The 21,149-nt window shown below is 45.2% G+C and overlaps 1 protein-coding gene across 2 annotated transcripts in view; it reads right to left on the bottom strand.

Moving 5' to 3' along the window:
• The window catches only part of POLR3GL (RNA polymerase III subunit GL), a 549,275-nt gene that overhangs the window by 240,337 nt on the left and 287,789 nt on the right, over positions 1–21,149 (bottom strand). The gene's annotated exons all lie outside the window — the stretch shown is intronic.

Here is a 21,149-nt window from a genome sequence, read left to right as displayed (position 1 = left end):
GCGTTGGTACAAGTTGTGATCTCACTGGTATTATCCCGCCTCGACTTTTCAAATTCCCTCTACCTTGGCTTACCTACAGTGTTGCTTCGCCGCCTCCAAATGGTGCAGAATCAGGCAGCGAGACTTATCTATAAAACCCCGAAGTGGCAATCCGCAAAGCCTCTGCTGCACAAACTGCATTGGCTACCTATCGCACAAAGGGCAGCCTTCAAGGCCGGCTGCCTGACTTTCAAAGCCCTCCATGGCAACAGCCCAGACGTCATTAAAGCTCTTATTACGAAGCACCTCCCGGCTCGCAACCTTCGGTCGGCCCATCTCCATCTGCTGGCCGTCCTAACCTTCAAAAAAAAAAACTGGGCGGACGTAGATTTGCCTACTTGGCCCCCAGGCTATGGAACCTCCTTCCACCGTCGATCAAGACCTGCGGCTCCCTACTTAACTTTAGAAAATCCCTAAAAACCCTGCTCTTCACCACCTCTGGTTAGCCTATCTCGCTACAAACTCTGTACTCTGCTAGCGCCAGGAAACTTATGGTGTCAGTGCGCTTTATAAATGTTGCTTAAGATAAGGTAAGATAAGATCTTGCTATTAGGAGACGTCTTGGTGGGGACCACATCAGATCCTTTGCAGATTTACAGCAGCGCTATTCCCTCCATTCCTCCCAATTTTATAAATACCTACAGCTAAGGCATGCCCTCCGAGTACATATTCCGTCTCCCACCTCCTTCCCGGAATTCAGACCCCTTGAGGCCCAGGTGATGATGGGGAACCTGGGTAAAGGGGGGTGTTGCGGATTTTCCGCTCCCTAGTGAACAATGGACCCGCATCCCTAGACTTGCTACGTGCCCGCTGGAAGGGTTGGTTGGGTCCTCTGGAGGACACGGACTGGAGAGACGCTCTCATGGCCCCCAAGACCTTGACGACCTCCTCCAAGTTGCGTCTAGTCCAACTCTATTACTCCATACGGCTTACCTCACACCTGCACGCCTACACAGCGCCCATATGCGGCCCTCCCCGACCTGAACGCAATACAATCACGCCCCTGCGGACTTCTACCACATGATTTGTCAATGCTCTGTCCTAGCGCCATTTTGGGCAGGGGTGGAACTGGAGTTCACAGAGACCCTGGGGTGGACGGTTCCTCACGACCAACTACGCTTGGTCCTGGATGTGTTTGATGGCCTCGATGGCTCTCGGGCCGATAAGCGTTTCCTAGGAACAGCGGTAGCGGTGGCAAAGCGCGATATAGCGGCACTCTGGTCTCAGGCCAAACCCCCTACAATACGGAAATGGAGACGGGGAGTGGATTGGTGTGGAACTCAGGAGGAGCCCCTCTTGGAGGCCCGGGGCTGCCCCGAGCTTTTTGGTAAGATATGGGGCAAATGGTTCAATCTACTGCCCAAAGGGGCGTGTGTGCTTCTTGCACAAGAATACCCACAAGCAAGTGTTTTTATTCATCCCAAAGAGTGCCGTACAAGTCTCTATTGTCTCTCTTTCAAATTTATTTTATCCAAATAATGTGCTTGATTTCGCTGCCAATGTATTTTGTGATTTGTTCTATAAAAACCAATAAACTTGATTATCAAAAAAAAAACAGTTCAAAAGAACAGTGTTGTACATTACATCAATAATACACGCGTGTCTCTCTGGGACGCACTTTGGGAATTCAAAACGTCAGATCCTGAAAAGGGGAACAATAAACTTGGAATTTTTAGAAACTGTTGTGCCTGCTTGAAATAACTGACATTTGTAGGCTAGTGATGTGGAGTAACTCCTGCTATGACAACAGGGGTGGTGTGGGAGACATCATTTTGCATGAAAAGATAAGTAAAACATTTCTATCGCAAAAATGTGATGGTTGTTCCAATCCTTATAATGTTTATGTTTAGGGAATGTATTAAGCGCACGTATACCAACGGTCTCTTGTCGCTGTGAGGAGAGGGAGAGCTGTCCTACAGGGCTCTATCAGTAGGCTAGAGTGAATAACCATGGTTTCAGTTTTTTCCTAAAACTGGTATATTCAGGTGTTAATCTGATTTCTATTGGCAAGGAGTTCCAGAGTGTTTGAATTTCGTTTAGATCTGTGTTTCCTGCTAAGAACATTTTTTTTCTCCCAGTTCATTTATTTGGGAATGTTAATACCTTCTTGGCAAAATGTTCACCACTTTATATGCTGGCTACGGCTGGAAGGTGTCAAGTTAACCTTTACAAAGTATCTGAAAAGAGCTGTGTAGTGAGCCCAGCATTGTATACAACTTTTGATCCACTTGAGCTAAAAACAAAGTTTTGTTCTACTTGTTCAATTATGTGTCAGATGCTTCAAATCCGTATATGCAGAGAAAATGCTGTGGCCACAGAATCCCCACTGGCCATGTGTATACAGCAATCAAGTTCATTATAAATTATTCAAACATCAAGGAAAAAGACAAAAAGCGCCATTAAGGATCTGAAAAAGTATAACACTCTGGTGCTCAGGGTGAACTGATGAGCTCTGTGGAGCAATTTCTTTCCAGTTCACCTCATTTCGACTAAAGATGCCCTGGCAGCAGCTTCTATGGCACAGTTGTTCCTGAGAAACACCCTGGGGCAGATGTACGGACGTTTTTTGCAGTCGCAAAGGGGAATTTGGCCCCTTTGCGACTACAGAAAACGTCTGCCCAATGTACTAACCCTATTTTACGAGTCGCTAACCAACTAGCGACTCACAAAATATGGTTAGCGACTCGCTATTAGGAAGGGGCGTCCCTTCCTAATAGCGAGTCCATAACCTATGTATGATTGTTTTGCGACTGAATTGCGCTCACAAAACACTCGCAGGTTACCACCCTTCTCTGAACGGTGGTAAGCCACTTGCAAGCGGGAAGGGCTCCCCAGGGGACCCCTTCCCCTTTGTGAATGGGTGCGCAAATATTTTTTAAGAGCAGGAGGGTGATCTCCACTCTGCACTCACTGATGTACTGTGAGTGTGTGTTATTGCTCATGCAAATATTCTACCTGCTCTATGTGTCTAGGGGAGGCTAGCAGGCTCTCGCCTCTTCCGCTCTTGCTTTGCACCCTACACTGACGCCCAACAGTCTGCACTGCCCCATTGCCACGTGCACTCACTGTTACACTCTATAATGCTTCTTCTATCATGTTATCCCAGCTTGCAATCTTTGGTTGCCAAGTGCATCATGCCCCTTGTCCCCTGTGCGCCCTCTTCAAAGTGCCAATGATTTCGAATTTTGTATGGTGGAAAGGGTTTGACCAAGCTTCACCTACATCTCAGGCGCAATATGGGTTTCAGCAGTGCAAGCTTCTCTAACACAAAAGAGCACTTTCGGCATAGATGGGCACACATGCGTGTGTTCACATACACACACACACTACACTTGCACGGACACACACACACATACATCCGCTCGCACACACACCCTCACTTGATACACGTGCAACAGCCGTGCAAATGTACTGAATGTGGAAAATAAGGGTCACTGTTGAGTTTCCTAGCCATCACACCCTCTCCCAACCTGGCAACAATCTGATTTTCTGAATCTCAGGTCGCCAAGCGCCCTTTGTACCCTCATCTTTCAGGGGTTACTTTAATTTAAAAAAACAGGCTTCTAATCTGAGACCTGTCTCTCATGTGTGTCAAACCAAAGGCATATTACTTATTCTGTTTCTTAACCTCTTCAATGCCTATGACGAGCTGGTCTCGTCATGGGCCGCGGTTGCGCTGTGCCCATGACGAGACCAGCTCGACATAAACCCCGCCCGCTAATACAACGGCCGGCACAGGGCGGGGAAAGGGGCGGGCACTGAAGGGGTTAAATGATTGAAATAGGTTATTGTATACCATTCAGTTCATCGTGCAAGCCACTCCTCTCTCTCGAATCGAGGGAAGCTCTGTTTTCCAGCATGAATGAAACCCAAAGTGCTTTGTTAATTTGTGGGAGACTGTATCGTAGAGCAGAACACAGCTACGTCAGTTTTATAGTTTGTACTTCAGTATTGAACGATAAAAGGAGAATTCAATTATAGTTACTATTTCTAGAACTCTAGCAAAAATATAATATAAATTAACTATAGTTAACATATAACTCACAGAAATCAAAATTGTAAAGTAAGATGTACAATATAAAAAACTATTCGAACAAATGAGAGATAAATTATTTTAAAAATCAAGTATAAAATAAGTGAATTAAAGAGTTAATGTGAAAAACAGAAAGTACTGGAAATCTAATAGAACTTAGATAAGAGGAGTACATATTTTAGAAATGATGAGAGGCAAAAAACTATGAAATAAGGATAGCAGGAAGAGAAAAGAGAAAGAAAAGAAAGAAAACAAGAGCACACCGGGCGGGCATCAATAAACATGGCAATGCTAACAGATTTTAAAAGAGTAAAGACCTGAAAGACAAGAATCTGCACAGACAGACACCAGACGACTGCCCTGGGCTCTAGCTTCAGAAAGCCATGTTATCGGCGAGACAAAGAAAGCCGGCAATTAACCTGGTATAATGGCCCTCTTAGCAGGGCTCCAGCAAGGGCCTGTTCCCTTCTCGTAGCCCAACACTAGCGTCTTTGTGCCTACAGATGAATGCCCCTGGGCACGTTGCCACAGAGTCTGGAAGGATTTCTGGTAATAAGGTAGACAGCGAACACTGCCAGAGCTTACTTAATGGGGAGTGCTGGTAACTTTCAAAGGAGCAAGATTTAAAAAGAAATGTGTATATTGGTGTCAGATTTCTTTACATTTTTAAAGGACCAGGTTAATTTTTTCAGGCCACTAAGATAGCTCAGTGGGATAAGTGCTTGCTGCATGCATCTTTGACCTCATTTGCAGGCCATAGTTTGATGCCCGACAGGTCAAGCTCATAATTTGTACTCCTCTTGCTCTGAAATCAATGGAATAAGTACAATTAACTGAGTTATAAAAACACCTAGGATTTGAGCAGCACAAGAAAATGTTATTTTAGATTGTGAGGTTCTTTTTCCGCCAGTGGCTCAACCTTAGGGCTGCCTGCGACAAGGATATTGTGGCCTAAATATCGGCTTAGAAAAACTAACAAGTCCGTAATATATTTTACAAAAATATTGCCCAATTGGAGTCAACAAACTAACATCTCACCCAATGGAGGAATATTTTTTAAAACAATACTTAGTCCACACTGTTTTGGTTTTTGGTTTTCTGACACAAAACTCAACTCATCTAGATCACAATGGCCTTTAGAATTCAAAACAAATTACAGTGTCTGCTGTAAATCCTTCTGTGAGGTGAGCAGGGTGAGCAGGGTGTTGTCGAGCAGCCGTTTGCCATACTGAATTCCAGACAAGTGTATTTTGTTTAAATAACAACGCTAATTTTTGCTCATTTGTACAGAAAAACCATTAGACAAATTGATGCAAACTTGGAGCAGAAGGCATCCCTCGGTTTCACAGAAAAGCCCTTTCTTCAGTTTTGGCCTGGTATGCAGGGCCGGCTTTAGGGCAGTGCGACTGGTGCGGTCGCACTGGGCGCTGACCTGTGGAGGGGGCGCTGTGATCTTAGGGGGGCGCTGTGTTTAGCAATATCTTATGATGGGAGCGATAAGGGGCACTTTTGCAGGTGGTAGGGAGAGAATCCAAAGAGGTGGTCATGGGATATGGGGGCACCAAAAGGGATTGTAGCACAGGGCGCCATCAGCACTAAAGCCGGCCCTGCTGGTATGCAGCCATCCAGAGGCCTTTGGTTTCAGTGCCCCTTGGTTTCTGTGGTCCAAGGGCAAGTAGGGGTTACAGGGCTCCACTCCTGACAAGTTGAGTTGTTTACCAGTGCTGTCTTAGGTACACAGGGCAAGTGAATTCCAAATTGAATTGCCATGTGCTCGCCCTTAGTATTTGACTCTCGGTGGTAACGAGTCGGAGCAGTCCAAGACTTACTCAAGGAGGTGATGAGGGTTAGACTGGTTACCACAGGGAAACATACCAATAACGCAAACAACTTAATATTCAGTCGGCGCTATATTTTTTATTAAAAGGGAAATATTGTGATGCACATCAACAGCGTACCACACATAAAATAAGTATACACAAGGAAAATCATAACTTCTTAGTTCATTATTAGCCAGAGATCCAGTCGTGGCTGGTGTCTGGGCAAAGTTACTGGGGGAGGGGGGAACAAATCAAAAACAGCCGCATCGCTGCTCCTCTGGCTCCGCTGCAGGCACAGGCTCCCAGACTGCCCTGCAGCCAATCCTGACGCTGCTCTCACAGCATGAGAGCAGCATCAGGATTGGCCTGGGCGCCCATGATTTGTGCTCCCAGGGAGACTCAGAGCCTTTGCCCGCTGTCTCCAACCTAGCAACGTAGCTTGAATTGGAGACAGCTTCAGTGCGGATGACGTTTTGGCCATCATGAGACGGCTGGCCAGCCCTTCACGCGCACTGACAGCAGTGCACCCAGAGGCAGTCGGTGCAGGTAAGCACGGTGGGGCGAGGCGGGGGTGTGGGGGGGATGTTGACAGACAATGGAATCAGATTTGTTTAATTTTCCCTATTACGTCGTCTGTCGGTTTCACCCCCTTTCCTCCCGCCCGCCCGCCCCACCGTGCTTACCTGTATTGACCACTGCTGAGTGCACCTACCACTCCCCCCTGTGCCTGTCATCCCCATGGCCCCACACCCTGGACTCCACGTTGTGGAGAAAAATAAAACGACAATTAACATGCTTTATTATCATTTTGTTTTTCAAGTTTTGCAGCTGCTGCTGCTGGCAGAGGTGGTGACGCTCCTCCGCCATAGCAGAGCAGCTACTGCTGCAGAGATCAGACACCGAATATTCGTATAGCACCTATGCTGTAAGTGTTACACCTCCCGCTAATTATGCAGTTGATCGACAGTGTTATGTCTCCGTGTGGTGCTTCTGAGCACTGGTCTTCTTCAGGAGCAGGTAACCAAGGCTCACGGATCAAGGATGACTCTCTTCAAGATCGCCCAGTTTCTGCGTGCTCGTGAATATGAGTTTTCATAGTCAACACTGGACATTCCCCAAGGCCATGTAGCCCCCAAACAGTGGCTAACCCTGCATTTCTCTAAGGATATTGTTTCAAAGGGATATTGTCACCTCTCTACTCTTAAAATATGGGTAATGTATCTTTTGGTGTTTCGCTTACTGGTCTGTGTTTTATGAGTTCTGTTGCACTTCTCATGAGACCTCACGGATCCAAGAGCGATACCCAAGGATCCCCCTCATAAAAACAGGACACCGTACCCCGACCAGAGCCTGGTGGATGGTAACAAAGTTGTGGGATGAGGAGGCAACTTAGAGAGCCTGTTACCCGAGGTTGGCACGGTCCGTAGGAGTCTGTAGGACCACTGGCTAAGTTGGCGGCCTACAGACATTTGTGGTGCTGGGACACAAGATGCTGCCATAGGGTACAGATTTCTAAAATGCCATTTAACTTGTGAACCAGTTAGATTTTCTTGGCATCTTATGCTCCAAAGGGCCAGGGGCACTAACTATCACTGACTGCCACTGCCAAATAAAAGCTTAGATGACATACTGAGGGTTCAAGCATTAATATCTCAGGACCGAAGTGATAGACTTTGATGCGTTCATCTGTCCTGGATTCAGTAAGGCCTTTTACTGCTACCTTTTCCACAGAACAGAAGAAGGCGCCCTTGAAAGCAACTAGGAGTACTCACAGGTGTCCTTGCTGCATTGTTGAGGTCACGGATGCTAAAGGCCCAGCACCAGATGATATAAGTGACAACTCTTACAATCCGTCTGGGGTGATGCCAACATATGGTGTTGAGTTCCTCCGCTGCACATCAGCTAGGTGACCTCATGTCCTGAGCAGCACAAAACCAAAGACTGTTACTAAAGGTACTCAAATGCCTGTGGGCTAACAAACTCAACTTAGCAAACAGGCTCATCTCTCTTGGGAAAAGTCCATAACTCTCTTCCACTGATGGCAGTCAGTCAGAATTTCTAGCAGGAGTCTTGACCCGGATCTACTCCAAGTCTGGCACGTGGGTAGTAGTACCACAGACGTTACCCCCTGGTCTCAGTGCTTCCAAAACCAAAAAAGGGTGCATCTTTGTCCTTGGTTATTGTGAATTTCCTGAATAACATATTGGGGAAAAGGTGCAGTACTTATGATCAGAAATATTCAATCAGTTTTCCTACAAAGTCTGGGGCTCCTCTAGCAGAAGACCACTTGTCCACAGCATGAACAGCTCAGGCCACAGTCATGGATTGGTTCAACTAGCCAAGATGGAAAGTATATTTGATCCTAGACAGGAGGTCACATGACTAGCAGATGCACACGAGGCAGGAGCAGGGGGTGCTGCGTGCCAGAGGCAGACTTAGAGCGGCAAACTTCAAAAGGGGAACCCTGATGCCCCACACACTAGAGCATTGTATCTTCACTGGAGGAACGGGGGAGTGTGTCACAGACTGGGGTAGCCTTGCACATAGCTCTCCGCCATTTTAGGATGCCACACTGGCCTTTGTCTCCAAAAATGTGTTCTACCATGCACATGCATGAGGCTTCCCACTAAACCAAACATATGGAACCTGTACATAGACCTTCCCGAAGTGACCCAGACATATGGAATTTGAAAAATCCTTCATCAAATGAGACTCACAGGCTTTATACTTGTCCAAGGCCAGTGGGCATCTCCACCATTAAACTGTCCTCAACCAATGCTTATCCCACAGACCCTGGGTAGAGATGGCAGTAGCCACTCTCTTAAAGAGCAGTGCACTTTGGATGCCCTCTCAACCTCACAGGGCAGAATTGGTGTCTCGGTTGTGAACAGAAAGAACCCTCAGTGCACTCACGTGTCAGGCTTACTCGAGGAGGATTAAAATCTACAGCGACTCCACAGGACAGGATAACAAGGGTGTCCAGAGCCATGCAGGGGGCTTTCCGTCCTAACTGCACATATAGTTTTGGTTAACAATCCTTTTTCATTGAAAAGGTGTTTTTTTATTTTTATTTTTTTGGGCTTAATTTACACCTTTTTATTGCTCATAAGTTTTTATTTTTTATTTTTTAAAATATTTTTTTATTGAGAAACAAATCGACATTACACATCACTTTTTTGCACATGAGCAGGAGACCATACATCTTTCCATTTCCGGAACTGTACAACAGAAAATCAGAGCATTGTAAAGGAAGATCCACATTAAGGGGTTGCAAGAGTCTTGTCATCATTTAGGGGTAGTACAAATATCTCCCCTGTAGAAATTCCAAGGCTCCCAAACTTTGTTCCATTTCCCAGGGCATCCTCTGGCCACAAATACTGATTTTTCCCAGAACATGCACCAATCCAAATCTGTCTGCCATTTCCCTAATGTTGGCGGTTGGTGGGTCCCCCAGAGTTGTGCTATGTTCCTTTTGGCCACCATGAGTGCTAGAGTAACCCATAGTTTCATGTGGGAGGTGAGGTCAGTTGGTTCCCAAACATTTAGGAGGCAGCGTCTTGCCTCGGGCTGTAGGTCTACTGCGAGCACCTCCCGAAGTGTGTGGTGTATGGCCTTCCAGTATGTTTGTATGTGTTCACATTCCCAGATAATGTGAAGGAACGTACCCACCTCCCCACACCCCCGTCTACGCTCACCACTATCCGTCCTCCCCATGCGTACCCAGTAACATAAACTCTGTGTAATATTTTTTGTTGCACTAGCTGCAACCTTGCCTGGACCGCTACTTCCCTCGGGGAGGAGACCGCCTCTCGCCGGTCTTCGAAAAGGTGTTTTTTGATGTGCGCATTACTTTGGCACCAATAGACGACATTTCAAGATTTGCGTAGAAAAGTCTAATGGGAAAATGTGCGTGAGGGGTTAAAAAAGTGTGTTTTTCATTTTAAGTACCATGAGAAATTTTGTTGGCAGCTAAAGCAAAAAACACTGAAGAAAATTACACCAAACTTGCCATTAAATTAGTACTTTACTAAGGGCAGTGCCCTTCCTTTAGTGAAAATCTGTTCCATAGATTATGTGCTATTTTTATTGCGCACGAGTTTTCAAAGGCTTACAAAATGGGATACCTTAATTGTTCATTGGTAGATCCTTCATGGATCTAAATTCTAAAATCCTCGAAAGGCAATTCATTTTATAAATAAACGAATAAGCGAACCTGATTGGACGAAGTAGCCTTTTTGCCTTTATCCGATGTGGAAACTGCAGATTTTAAGAGGTTTTGAAGAACTTGGCGATCTGATTGGTGGGCAACAACTGCATTTTTTTTTCAGCAGCCAGACATCACCAGGTACCAAACCTGTGCCCTGAAAAAAGTGGAAGAGGTTGAATAAGGGAGCAGAGTGTGTGTCCCCCCAACCACAGAATGTCGGGTGGGGGTTGGGTTCAGGAGAAGCTGATAATGAACAAAAATGTTATAACAAAATCCCTATTTTTTTTGGTGAGATTTGTGGATCCTCAGATTTGGAAATTCACATATAGATCCTCAAAATGTTTCCAAATCCTGATAAAAAATGTAAAACAATAAAACAAAAATCATGTTGCAACTATACATGGCCAGGCACAGTAAGCACTGCAGATTCTGGGGCTGTTCCAGCGCCTGTCTATAGGCTACGCTCTGTACCCAGAATCAGCTGCGCGCTGGCAAATGGCATTTATACCTTAAAAAGAGCGCACAAGGTAATGGAAAAAACAGTCATTATATACGTCGGGTACTCTCAAGAAGTAAATGACATACAAGTAGAAAAGTTCGATTAAACATTTTAAGTACATTGGTTTCTTAGAATTTATATTCTTATAATTTATGTTCTTGGAAATCACAGCTGATTACAGCTGATCCAGGAGTTAAAGCCAACAGTAGAGTGAGGAGGTGGACAGGAGGAAGAAGATGGGGGAAGGGGTTTGGTGGAGGGGGTCTTTAAGCACCCCCGGAGAAGAAGGTGCTGTTGACGAGGATTCAGAGCAGGCAAAAGGACACCACGCGTGTGCACAGTTGGAAGGGGTGGGGGCACAAAGGAGCCCACCTCACAAATGAAGATGGCATAGGCTGGTGCAGTTTCCCATGAATGGTCCAAAGAGAAGATGTGGGCTGACAGCTTCACCAGAGGATGCGATTCAGGCACAGTATTATGAGACAAGTCTCAACAAGTGGGAAGCTGGGCTAAGAGGTAGTGTTAAAAACACAGCAAGCAGGTGTGCAGAAAGAATTAGTAGGTGGAGAAAAATTTAATGTGTATTAAGGAAAGACAAGGAGAGTAGAAACTAGGGTGGGTAGAGGTCGATACTATGGAGAATAAGGAACTGAAAGTGAACAGACTATATGAATTTGAACCCAGGAATTTTCCATTTTCTGGCATTAAAAGCGGAAAAGTCTGGAAGGGCGTGGCTGTGGGTGATTAAAGCTGCCACACAGGGGGTTGATAGCGCTGAGGGTTTAAAATAGGAGAAGCATTTCACGGAAAGTAAGCCCCCTGTTGGGCTATGTCTGAGAATTGAACCTCTGTAAATCTACGCAATGTTTAACGCTTCGTATACTGTAACCTTGCTGCTGTATGTAGGAAGGCTCATGTGAATTCTTCGGGCACAGTATGGTGCTATATGAGGAGGAGGGTAGGGTGAGGATGAGTAGGGGTAAAATGAATTCAGTGGAAGCTGGATGTGAGAAAATCCATTATTTCTTGTGTGGTCAGACATCTTTTTTTGCTCCGGATGTCCTGTGCTTACGCTCTATAATGGCTTTCGCTTTTTGACAAACAGGCCACTGACACATAGATTCTGTTGAAAATTGACGAGCTACTAGTTCAAAAATACCATAATCATCAGTCTGGTGACATACGTGTCTGTATGAAGGACACTAAGTGGTTACACAGGGTAAAAGATGTACTTTCGCATCCGTCCCTGAAACTTAACATGATAGTTTACATTACACAACTTTCCTAGTAGTCTGCTGCAGGACATATTCATAGTACAAAGATTTTATTAAAACCGTACATCACTATCTTTTGATTGGAAAGTGCTATTAAAACTACATTTGTAGCGTGTTGGTAATCTGACTCAAAAAGTCCAATGGCCAAGTTAAGTTAATGTTGCCCTTCACACCAGTTTGAGAACATTATTTGATTTTTTTAAATTATCAAGTGCTCGGACTGGCATGCAGGGTGCAGAAGATTACTAAAAGCAATTTAAGAGATTGTGCAAAACGTGGAATTTTATCTATAACCACAGAAAATGGAGGATCTTAGGGGCATATTTACAACGAGGCGATAAAAAATTATCGCCGCTTTAGCGGACGTTTTCGGCCGAAAAGCGGCGATAATTTTATTGCTATATTAGCAAGGTCACACTAACGCGTGAACCCTTGCTTTAGCGTGGGGATTTCTAACGCCCAGCTTTGCATCTCTAATGAGATGCAAAGTGGGCGTTCCTGACCTCACATGATAGGAGAAATGTCGCTAAGCGACATTAAACCTATCATCAAGCCCCACGCTATGAAGCATAGCATCAGGAAAAGTAGCGATAACACCTGTTATCGCTTCTTTCCAAACACCTGCTTCAGGACTGACTTAGCCATGATATCCTTTGGAAGGAGGATATCATGGCTAAGTTTGTGAGTCCCTATGAACAAGGTAACGTGAGATTATCGCTGGGTTTCCAGCGATAATCTCACGTTAGCCAGTTAGCGTGAGGATTTTTATCGCTATTGAGATAAGCGTTGCTAATAGCACGCTATCTCAGCGATAAAAATCCACGCTAGCCAGTGATAATTATCCTAGCGCTAAGTGCGCTTAGCGATAATTATCGCCGGTTGTTGTTGATATGCCCCTTAGTTGGCAGATGCCATTTCAGGATGAGGTAAATTTATGGACATAGTGGTTTTCTCCTCCGCCCTTTTCTTTCTGAAAACACCAACAACCTTCAGAGTCGAGAAGATAACAAGATGCGGACATGGATTTGTGGTAATTCATTAGGAAAGTAGGCGGGTGACAGGCGCAAAAGAGAGATTGTGGTCGGAATTCGAAGAGATGTATTCTGAAAGACAAATGCACTTAATGGGGAATGATGGAGTGGACTTGGATCAGTCACTGCTGACAATGCTGGATGAAAAGAGTGACTTGATATTGAACCTAAGGGAGAATGAATTGTTGTTGGGCTCAGATTTGCCGGTACTGAGGGACATTACAAAGTATTTGAGTTCGTTTGAGATGTATATGGCCATACTACAAACCAAGGGGCGTATTTACAAGCCCCTTGGCCAACTGTGCTTCACTTTTTCCCATATTTAAAGTGATGCACAAGCAGCGCAAGGAGCTTGTAAATAAGCCCCCAAGTATGGCATCTCCGGCCAGAGAATGGGGGACTCTCCCTCCGTTTCACAGAATGGGTTAATGGGCCAGCCTATGGGCCCGAATACCTCAACAGCCGCCTCTCGTTCTACACCCCCACACGCCAGCTCCGCTCCGCCAGCCTCGCTCTCGCCACCGTCCCACGGATCCGCAGAACCACCACCGGAGGAAGATCGTTCTCCTACCTGGCAGCCAAACCTTGGAACTCCCTCCCCGCACACCTACGACTGACCCAGGACCATCTCACCTTCAGGAAACACCTCAAGACCTGGCTATTCGAGCAGTACCGGCACCCCCCCCCCCCCCTTCAGCGCCTTGAGACCCTCACGGGTGAATAGCGTGCTCTATAAATGCCCTGATTGATTGATTGATTGATTGAGCCTATGCGTCATGGCTACGAGCCGCATTGCTGGGCACTGGGTCACCCTCCTCAAAGGCCTACAGATTTCTAAAGTTACTGCAGCCTGTGATTGGCTGGTATCGCAAAAGAATCCAATTGGACTGATGAGGAGGCTGTAACTTTGAGATGCAAGCTGATTGGCTGTGCCAGGCACGTTATCCAATGGATGTGGGGCCTCTTGCTGTATGTCTGTACAGTGGATAGTGAAATTATTTTTCCTTTTGTATAACCGTACATGAGATTGAGAAATCTCATGTGTTACTTATGTTCTGGGTTTATCTGATCATGTGGTCCGTCGGCTAGACTACCGACTTTGGTGCTGGAAACCAGGGTTCGAGCCTCGGGGTCGCGTCCACATCTTGTGACTCTGGGCAAATCACTTAATCTCCCCGTGCCTGAATGTGTAATGTAATTACGGTGCTCATGTAAAGCGCTCCAATACCTTCGGGTCGAGTTCGCGCGATATAAATATGCACCAAAAAAAATTGATAAATATATTAAGAAAAACAGTTTCGGTTTCTCGCCAGCTGAACTTGGAGTGACGTTAATCCTGCCGCAATGTATCGAGTGCAAAATGCCTCATAATTATTGGGACACGGGGAGTTGGGTTATCGAAATTCATTTTTTCGGTGAAAAACTTGTAATTGGAAGTTATTTATTGAACCCGATAAACTCTGACCCAGTGGAGTCAGATTTTATCATGTCTGATGGCTATCTGCCCAAATACCGGAGCATTCATTACTGGGGCCTATATGGGAAGTTATCACCTCAGTCCCTTATGTGCAGGTGTGTGGATGAATACACAATGTCAGTTTCACTGCTCTGAATCCGTGACCTTCGTGGAACGACATGTTCTGTCCCTCGGGATACATTGGCAGCCCTTCCCTCGGCCCTGTAATAAAATGCGCATTTAACAGAAACAGTCAGCACCCAATTGCCTCAAATGAGTTAAATGCCCCATCCAGATTCCTCTCTTTGCCACTTTACATTCCAAAGCAGCAGTGTGTCCAGTAAATCTCCGGGCAGGTTAGGTTTGCAAGTTATTTATTTTCTAAGTGCACCTTGTTTGTCCAATACCATCCATTCACAGGCGCAGGAACACCGCCACCTAGTGCTCATTGTAGGAAACTCTGCCACCTAGTGCTCATTATGGGAAACTCTGCCAAACGAAGTGATGCCAAAGGCCTGTGCGTGGCCTCTCACCTCTATCTTAGCTGTATTTTTAGGTTTGGTTGAGAGCGCTTTACCTGCCTTGTCAGCCTCACACAACTAAAAAAAATGAATTATAAAAAAATCATACATAAGTGATTGTGACTACAGAAGACTTAACAAAGAATCTGCAACGCTGGGGATCTGGATAGACGCTGACGTTCTAAAGTGAGGAAGGGCGCTGTATTACACTGGGCCGATCGTGAGGACAAGGGATATTGCAAGGGAGCACGGATAATGCCAGACTCCGTTGCTTGGGGTTGGATTTAATAATATGTCCCACAGCACAGCAACCAAAGCTGCTGTGTGGCATTGTGTGGAAGGGAGACAGCGGGACAGTGCTATATTTACTAAGATGTGGTGCTGCTGGTCTGTTTCTTAGAGCTGGCAGACCATCAGGCTGCCTGGCACCACAGACGCTCATTTGCAACATGGTGCAAAGGTGTGTGGTTAATGTCTGGCATGGGCTCGTGCTGAAATGGTACGCTTCCAGCATAAAATACTATGCTAAACAAACTATATAACTGTTCTCACTTTGGACGGGTGCTCTACAGTACAGCACATATGCATCAGTGGCTGGCAATACAAAAATATAAGAGGACACTATGCACCCAACTCACCTTAATAATCTTACTTACTTTAATCTTTATTTCGACTCCGTAGAGTCATAAAAGAACAAAAGAAAAAATATACAGTCAAACAATAACAGAAAACAAGCACCCAGGGTAAAGGAAAAGTTACATCGACTGCAGATAATATAAATCAGGAACATAGACTTCATAGATACAATTATATTTCATAATGTCAAAAGAGTTCTTCTAATGTTCCATACAGCGGCTAAGTACTTGGTAACAGCAAAAACAGTGGGAGGGGATAGGTCAGATTTCAGAAAACGATAAGCATCCAAATGATTCCTAAAACCCCAATTTTTACAAATAGGAATAATCCACTTTTTCCTGGGTTTCATATAAAATGGACAAAAAAACATTAAATGAATATCATTTTCCAGCTCATTTATACAAGCTGGACAGTTTTTAGAAGTGGGTGGGTGCCAGCGACTAGTAAGGGCTCTAATAGGTAATGCATTGTGTCGCCATTGCAGGAATAGTTTCCTGAGACCAATGGGGTTAATATCGTCCAAAACTGTCTCCAGCATATAATAATCCTTCACTATTAGGAAGGAGGTAGACATGGGCCCCAAAGTGGTCATTGTTGATAAAAGAGTCATATTACGGTCGTAGTACAAGGCAACCAAATTTTTTCGGGATATAGTGCTACATGCCTCTTGAGGATTTGTCCAAAGAGGGAGTAGACCCATCACCGAAAGCTCCTCCTTAATATACTTAAGCCAAGGGATATTACGTAGAGCTGGGTGTTGATGTATCTCCCTGAATTCACAGCAATAGCTCGAGAGTTCAGGGGTTGTCCAGAGTCGTCTCCAAAAAATTAGAGGCTTCACACCTAATTCTTCCTTTATTGATCTTAATCCCATGTCAAGCCTGAGTGGGAGAAGTGGTGTGCTCGGTGGAAGAGCGGCCACTTTCCGTTTTAACAAGATCAGGGGGACAATTGTTGCCCCACAGTTCACCGCCATATGTTACTGCCCCACGTGCCTGCATTTTATAGATTTCTAGTGGCGGGCCAATAGGGTGTATCATAGATTCTTTCCATAATTTCAAAATACCCCCCGCCTTTTGGTTTAGCTTTAGGTTGGATTTTATTTGATGATGAGTCCAAGTCATCTTCTCGTTCAAGGTTAGTCCCAGGTACTCAAACGTATGAACTCTTTCTAGGGTGATACCATGAATGACAGGGTTTGGGCGAGATGACCTAGGAGGGTTGAAGATCATGAATTTTGTTTTATCAGTATTGATCTCCAGCCCCCGGTCAGCACAGCTCTTGCTATACCTGAGGGCTATCGGATTCTTAGGCGGGATAGAATAAATAAAACGGGCGGGGGCATAGCCTTAATTTATAAAGAGGAACTGACTGCCACTATTCTCGATCAGATTGGGACGGAAGCTTTTGAATGTATTGTTTTTAGATTGGACCTATCTGTAGGTTGCACTTGGAAAGGTGCTTTAGTTTATAGACCGCCGGGATCAACATCTAATTTCACTGGCCAACTGCTTGAATTTATATCCCCCTATTTAATCACCACGCGTAAATTCCTCCTAATTGGGGATTTTAACATCCACAGTGAAGATGCTTCCAATCAAGATGCCAGACTGTGCTTACAAGATCTAGCTGCAGGGGGACTAAAGATTATTAATACGGCTCCCACCCACATTGCTGGTCACACATTGGATCTCATTTTTTCCAATTCTCCGGACATTAAATGTGGCGAAACTTTGCCACTTACTTGGTCTGATCATTTTATGATTAATTTCCAACTGTTGGGTCCAATTGGACATCTCCCGGCAACTATTAACAACTCTGGAACTCGCCAATACAGACCTTGGCACAAATTAACGGCCAACCATCTTTCTTCTTTGTTTGAGGGGTGGGACTGGAGCAGTATGCAGGGGGATGTGGACCAGCAGCTGGAATTATTCGATTCTACAGTTATTAACTTTCTCAACAGAGTAATTCCTCTTAAGCCTCTTAGATTTTCACCTAAAAGGTCTGCCACGGGCTGGTTCACGCCTAGTTTACGGGCGGAGAAAAGTGCCTGCAAAAAATTGGAACGAATTTGGCGACGCTCACATAATGAGCAAGCTAAAATTTCTTATAAAGCAGCCATGGCAATTTATCATAAAAATGTTAAATTGGCCCGTAAAATCCACATTGCTGAAACTCTACAACAGGCTGGTAATAATGCTAGGATGCTTTTTCAAATAGTACAGGATTTTACCAACCCTAAATCCTGTCAGACTACGGTTAGATTTTCTCAGACACTATGTGATGACATCTCCTCCTTTTTTGTACAAAAAATTGAGAAAATCTATCAAAATATCATCCTCTCTAATACTCCTACCTCTATTCCCGTGGAGACTGCTCTTCACCCCAATAGGGATGGACCTTATTTGACTTCATTTCCTGCTGTTACCATCTCAGAAGTGCAAACTCTATTGGAATCCACCAAATCCGGATCCCCTCTGGATGCCATTCCTGCTAAAATCTCCTCCAGATTTGCTGCTCAGTTGGCGCCCCCATTTTGCTCCATAATTAACACTTCTTTAAGATCTGCCTGTCTCCCCCAAACATGGAAACACGCACAAATTTTGCCTATTCGCAAAAATGCTAACATCTCTCCCGGGGAAGTGTCAAACTATCGCCCGATCTCATTGCTTCCTCTACAGAGCAAGATTGCGGAGAAGCACATCAACAAACACTTATCTGCTTTCCTTGAGTCTTCTGGTGCTTTGGACATTTCGCAGTCCGGCTTTCGAGCAAAACATAGCACAGAGACTGCCTTGGTGGAGGTGACGGATAATATCAGAATGGCCCTGGATCAAGGTCAAGCGGCACTCCTGGTGCTGCTTGACCTTTCAGCGGCATTCGATACCATCTCTCACCAGGTTCTTTTGCATAGACTATTAGAGTGTGGCATTTGCGGATCCGCACTAAGCTGGCTGTCAGACTTCTTGTCCAACCGCACTCAGGCAGTGTCAATGGGTCCTTTCACATCTGCTCGCTCACAGGTCACAGGTTGTTTGAGCCCTACGCTTTTTAATATCTATGTGACGCCCCTGGCAATACTGATGAGGGACTTGGGATTTAATCCCATCTCTTACGCAGATGACACTCAGCTCCTCCTCACCTTCGACAAAGGGAGGTCAGACACACAAACCATCTTTTCTCAGGGTATGATGGCTATTGCCTCCTGGATGAAAGCCAACTATCTCCAGTTAAACTCTGAGAAATCTGAGATTCTGTTGTTCGGAGGGGCGAACATCTGCTGGTCACCTAGCTGGTGTTCGGAGGAGCTGGGTAAAGCCCCTGCACCTAAAGAGGTGGCTAAAAATCTGGGCATTAAGCTTGATAATAAACTCACATTGCAGACCCATGTTAACACTGTGGCTGGGTCTTGCTACCACACTCTAAGTCTCCTTAGAAGAGTTTTTCCGTTGCTTCCATTATCCACCAGGAAGACTCTAATTCAGGCCTTGCTCATGAGCAAAATTGATTATTGCAATGCCCTTCTTCTCTCTGCTCATGCTGCCTCTCTGGATAAATTGCAGATCATTCAAAACACAGCTGCGCGACTGGTTACGGATTCTCCGGCCAGAACCCCTTCTCTGCCTCTGTTGCATGAATTACACTGGTTGCCTATTAGGAAAAGAGTGCAATTTAAAACAGGTTGCTTGATTTTTAAGGCTCTAAATGAGCTGAGTCCCCGTTATCTAACTACGAAACTAAAAGCCTACAATCCTATATCTTCACTTAGATCAGGATCAAAAGCTCTGCTTGCTGTTCCTAGAATATATAAGGCCCGTTCTGGTGGCAGAGCTTTTTCGTACCTTGCCCCTTTGTTTTGGAACAGACTTCCCCAATATTTTCGTACGGATATGTCCCTTCTTTGTTTTAGAAAGCTGATGAAAACATACCTCTTCTAGCCCAAGATAGTCAGCTGTCGCAAGCGCAGAGATACCCTTCTGGGTGATTCAGCGCTATATAAAACTATAAAATAAACTATAAAATAAAATAAAAAGAGACAAAGCCATCCAGGACTCGCTGGGCACCCATTGGGGTCTTAGCAAGTAGCAGGGTGTCATCAGCAAACATAATAGCTGAGACACCTATACTATCGAGTCGTGGGGCGTCTCTATTTGGAACTTCATTCAAATGAGAAATGAGACCATTTACATAGAGGCAAAACAGGGTTGGTGCCAGGACACAGCCCTGTCTTACCCCTCTTTCGACTGGGAAGCTAGCTGATAAACCTCCCTCTCTCCCACATCTGACCCGTGCAAAGTTATTAGTGTGGAGGTGCACTATGATCTGCAAAAGAGGTAGTGGAAGGCCCAAATCCCTCTGCACGGTCCAGAGTTTCGTACGTGGGACCAAATCAAAAGCCGCACGTAGATCAACAAAGATGGTATATAGGGAGCCCCCCTCCACCATGACTGTCTTCCAGAAGAGCATGCATAATCTAAAGATCTGATCAGTTGTTGAAACGCTCTTTCTGAATCCAGCCTGATAGGGGCTCAGAATCTCAAACTCTTCCATCCAATCCAGGAGGTGGTTTAAAATCAACCTTGAGAAGAGTTTCTGACCACATCTATCAAACTGATGGGCCTATAATTGACAGGGAGCAACGGGGACCCCTTTTTGAAGATAGGAACAACTTCCGCACCCAACCAAGTAGGAGGAACTGGCATACCCCCAAGAATTGCGTTGAATAGTGCAGTAAGATATGGTGCCCACACTCTTGGTTCGTGTTTATACAAATCACCAGGGACCCCATCCAATCCTGGAGCTTTGCCCGCAGGGAGCATCGATATGGCAAGTTGGACCTCGCTCAGGGTAAAGTAGACATGTGTGGGAACATAGGGAATTGATGGTAATAAAGATTGAAGTCCCCTATATAGGGCACTGAAATGTTCCTCCCAAACTTCAGGGGCAATGTTTGGATTCACTGCTAGGACAGGTTCTGTTGAACCGGTGGAAACAATCATCCAAAATCTCCGCGAGTCTCTGCACTGGAGGGCAGATATTAATTTATCCCAGTTTTCTGATGCCCACTCGAGTTTAGCGTGGTGAATTAGAATCTTATAGGTGCATCTCTTTTGTTGTATTTCCTTCCTATTGGCTTTCTTTTTTATTGCGTCCAGCAACTCACTTTTAGCTGATCTACACGCCCTGTTGTACCATTGGAACCGTCTACTGATCCTTTTAGTACAGCGGGCTGGTGGATTGAAAATATCAGCTAGAGAGGAAAATAATTCTTTATTGACCAGAGCCAATTTTCCAAAATAATCAAGGGAAGAGGAGTGATCCATGAGGTCTATTACATCCAGCAGTGCGTTTCCAGCCTTCAGATAGACTTGGGAGAGTTCTCTTTGTTTGCTAGCTAGTTTCGCCCATTTAATTCTGCGTTTGTTGTTAGTCAGAGTAGCTTTATTTGGTATTGGTAAATTGGGACCCGGGGAAGGGTCCCCGGGACACAGACCCAATGAAGATACTTCCAACACCAGGGGATTGTGGTCGCTCTCTCCCCTCGAGTGGACCTTAAAATCAGAAACTCTATGCCACTCTTTACATTGGACAAAAATGTAGTCAAGTCTAGCCTCGCGCCCTGGTTTGTT

The sequence above is a fragment of the Triturus cristatus genome, chromosome 12 (assembly GCF_964204655.1).
Source record: "Triturus cristatus chromosome 12, aTriCri1.1, whole genome shotgun sequence".
In the NCBI taxonomy this organism is placed as follows: domain Eukaryota; kingdom Metazoa; phylum Chordata; class Amphibia; order Caudata; family Salamandridae; genus Triturus; species Triturus cristatus.
Note: the sequence above shows the minus strand (reverse complement) of the source record. Positions and strands in the feature narration are given on the sequence as shown.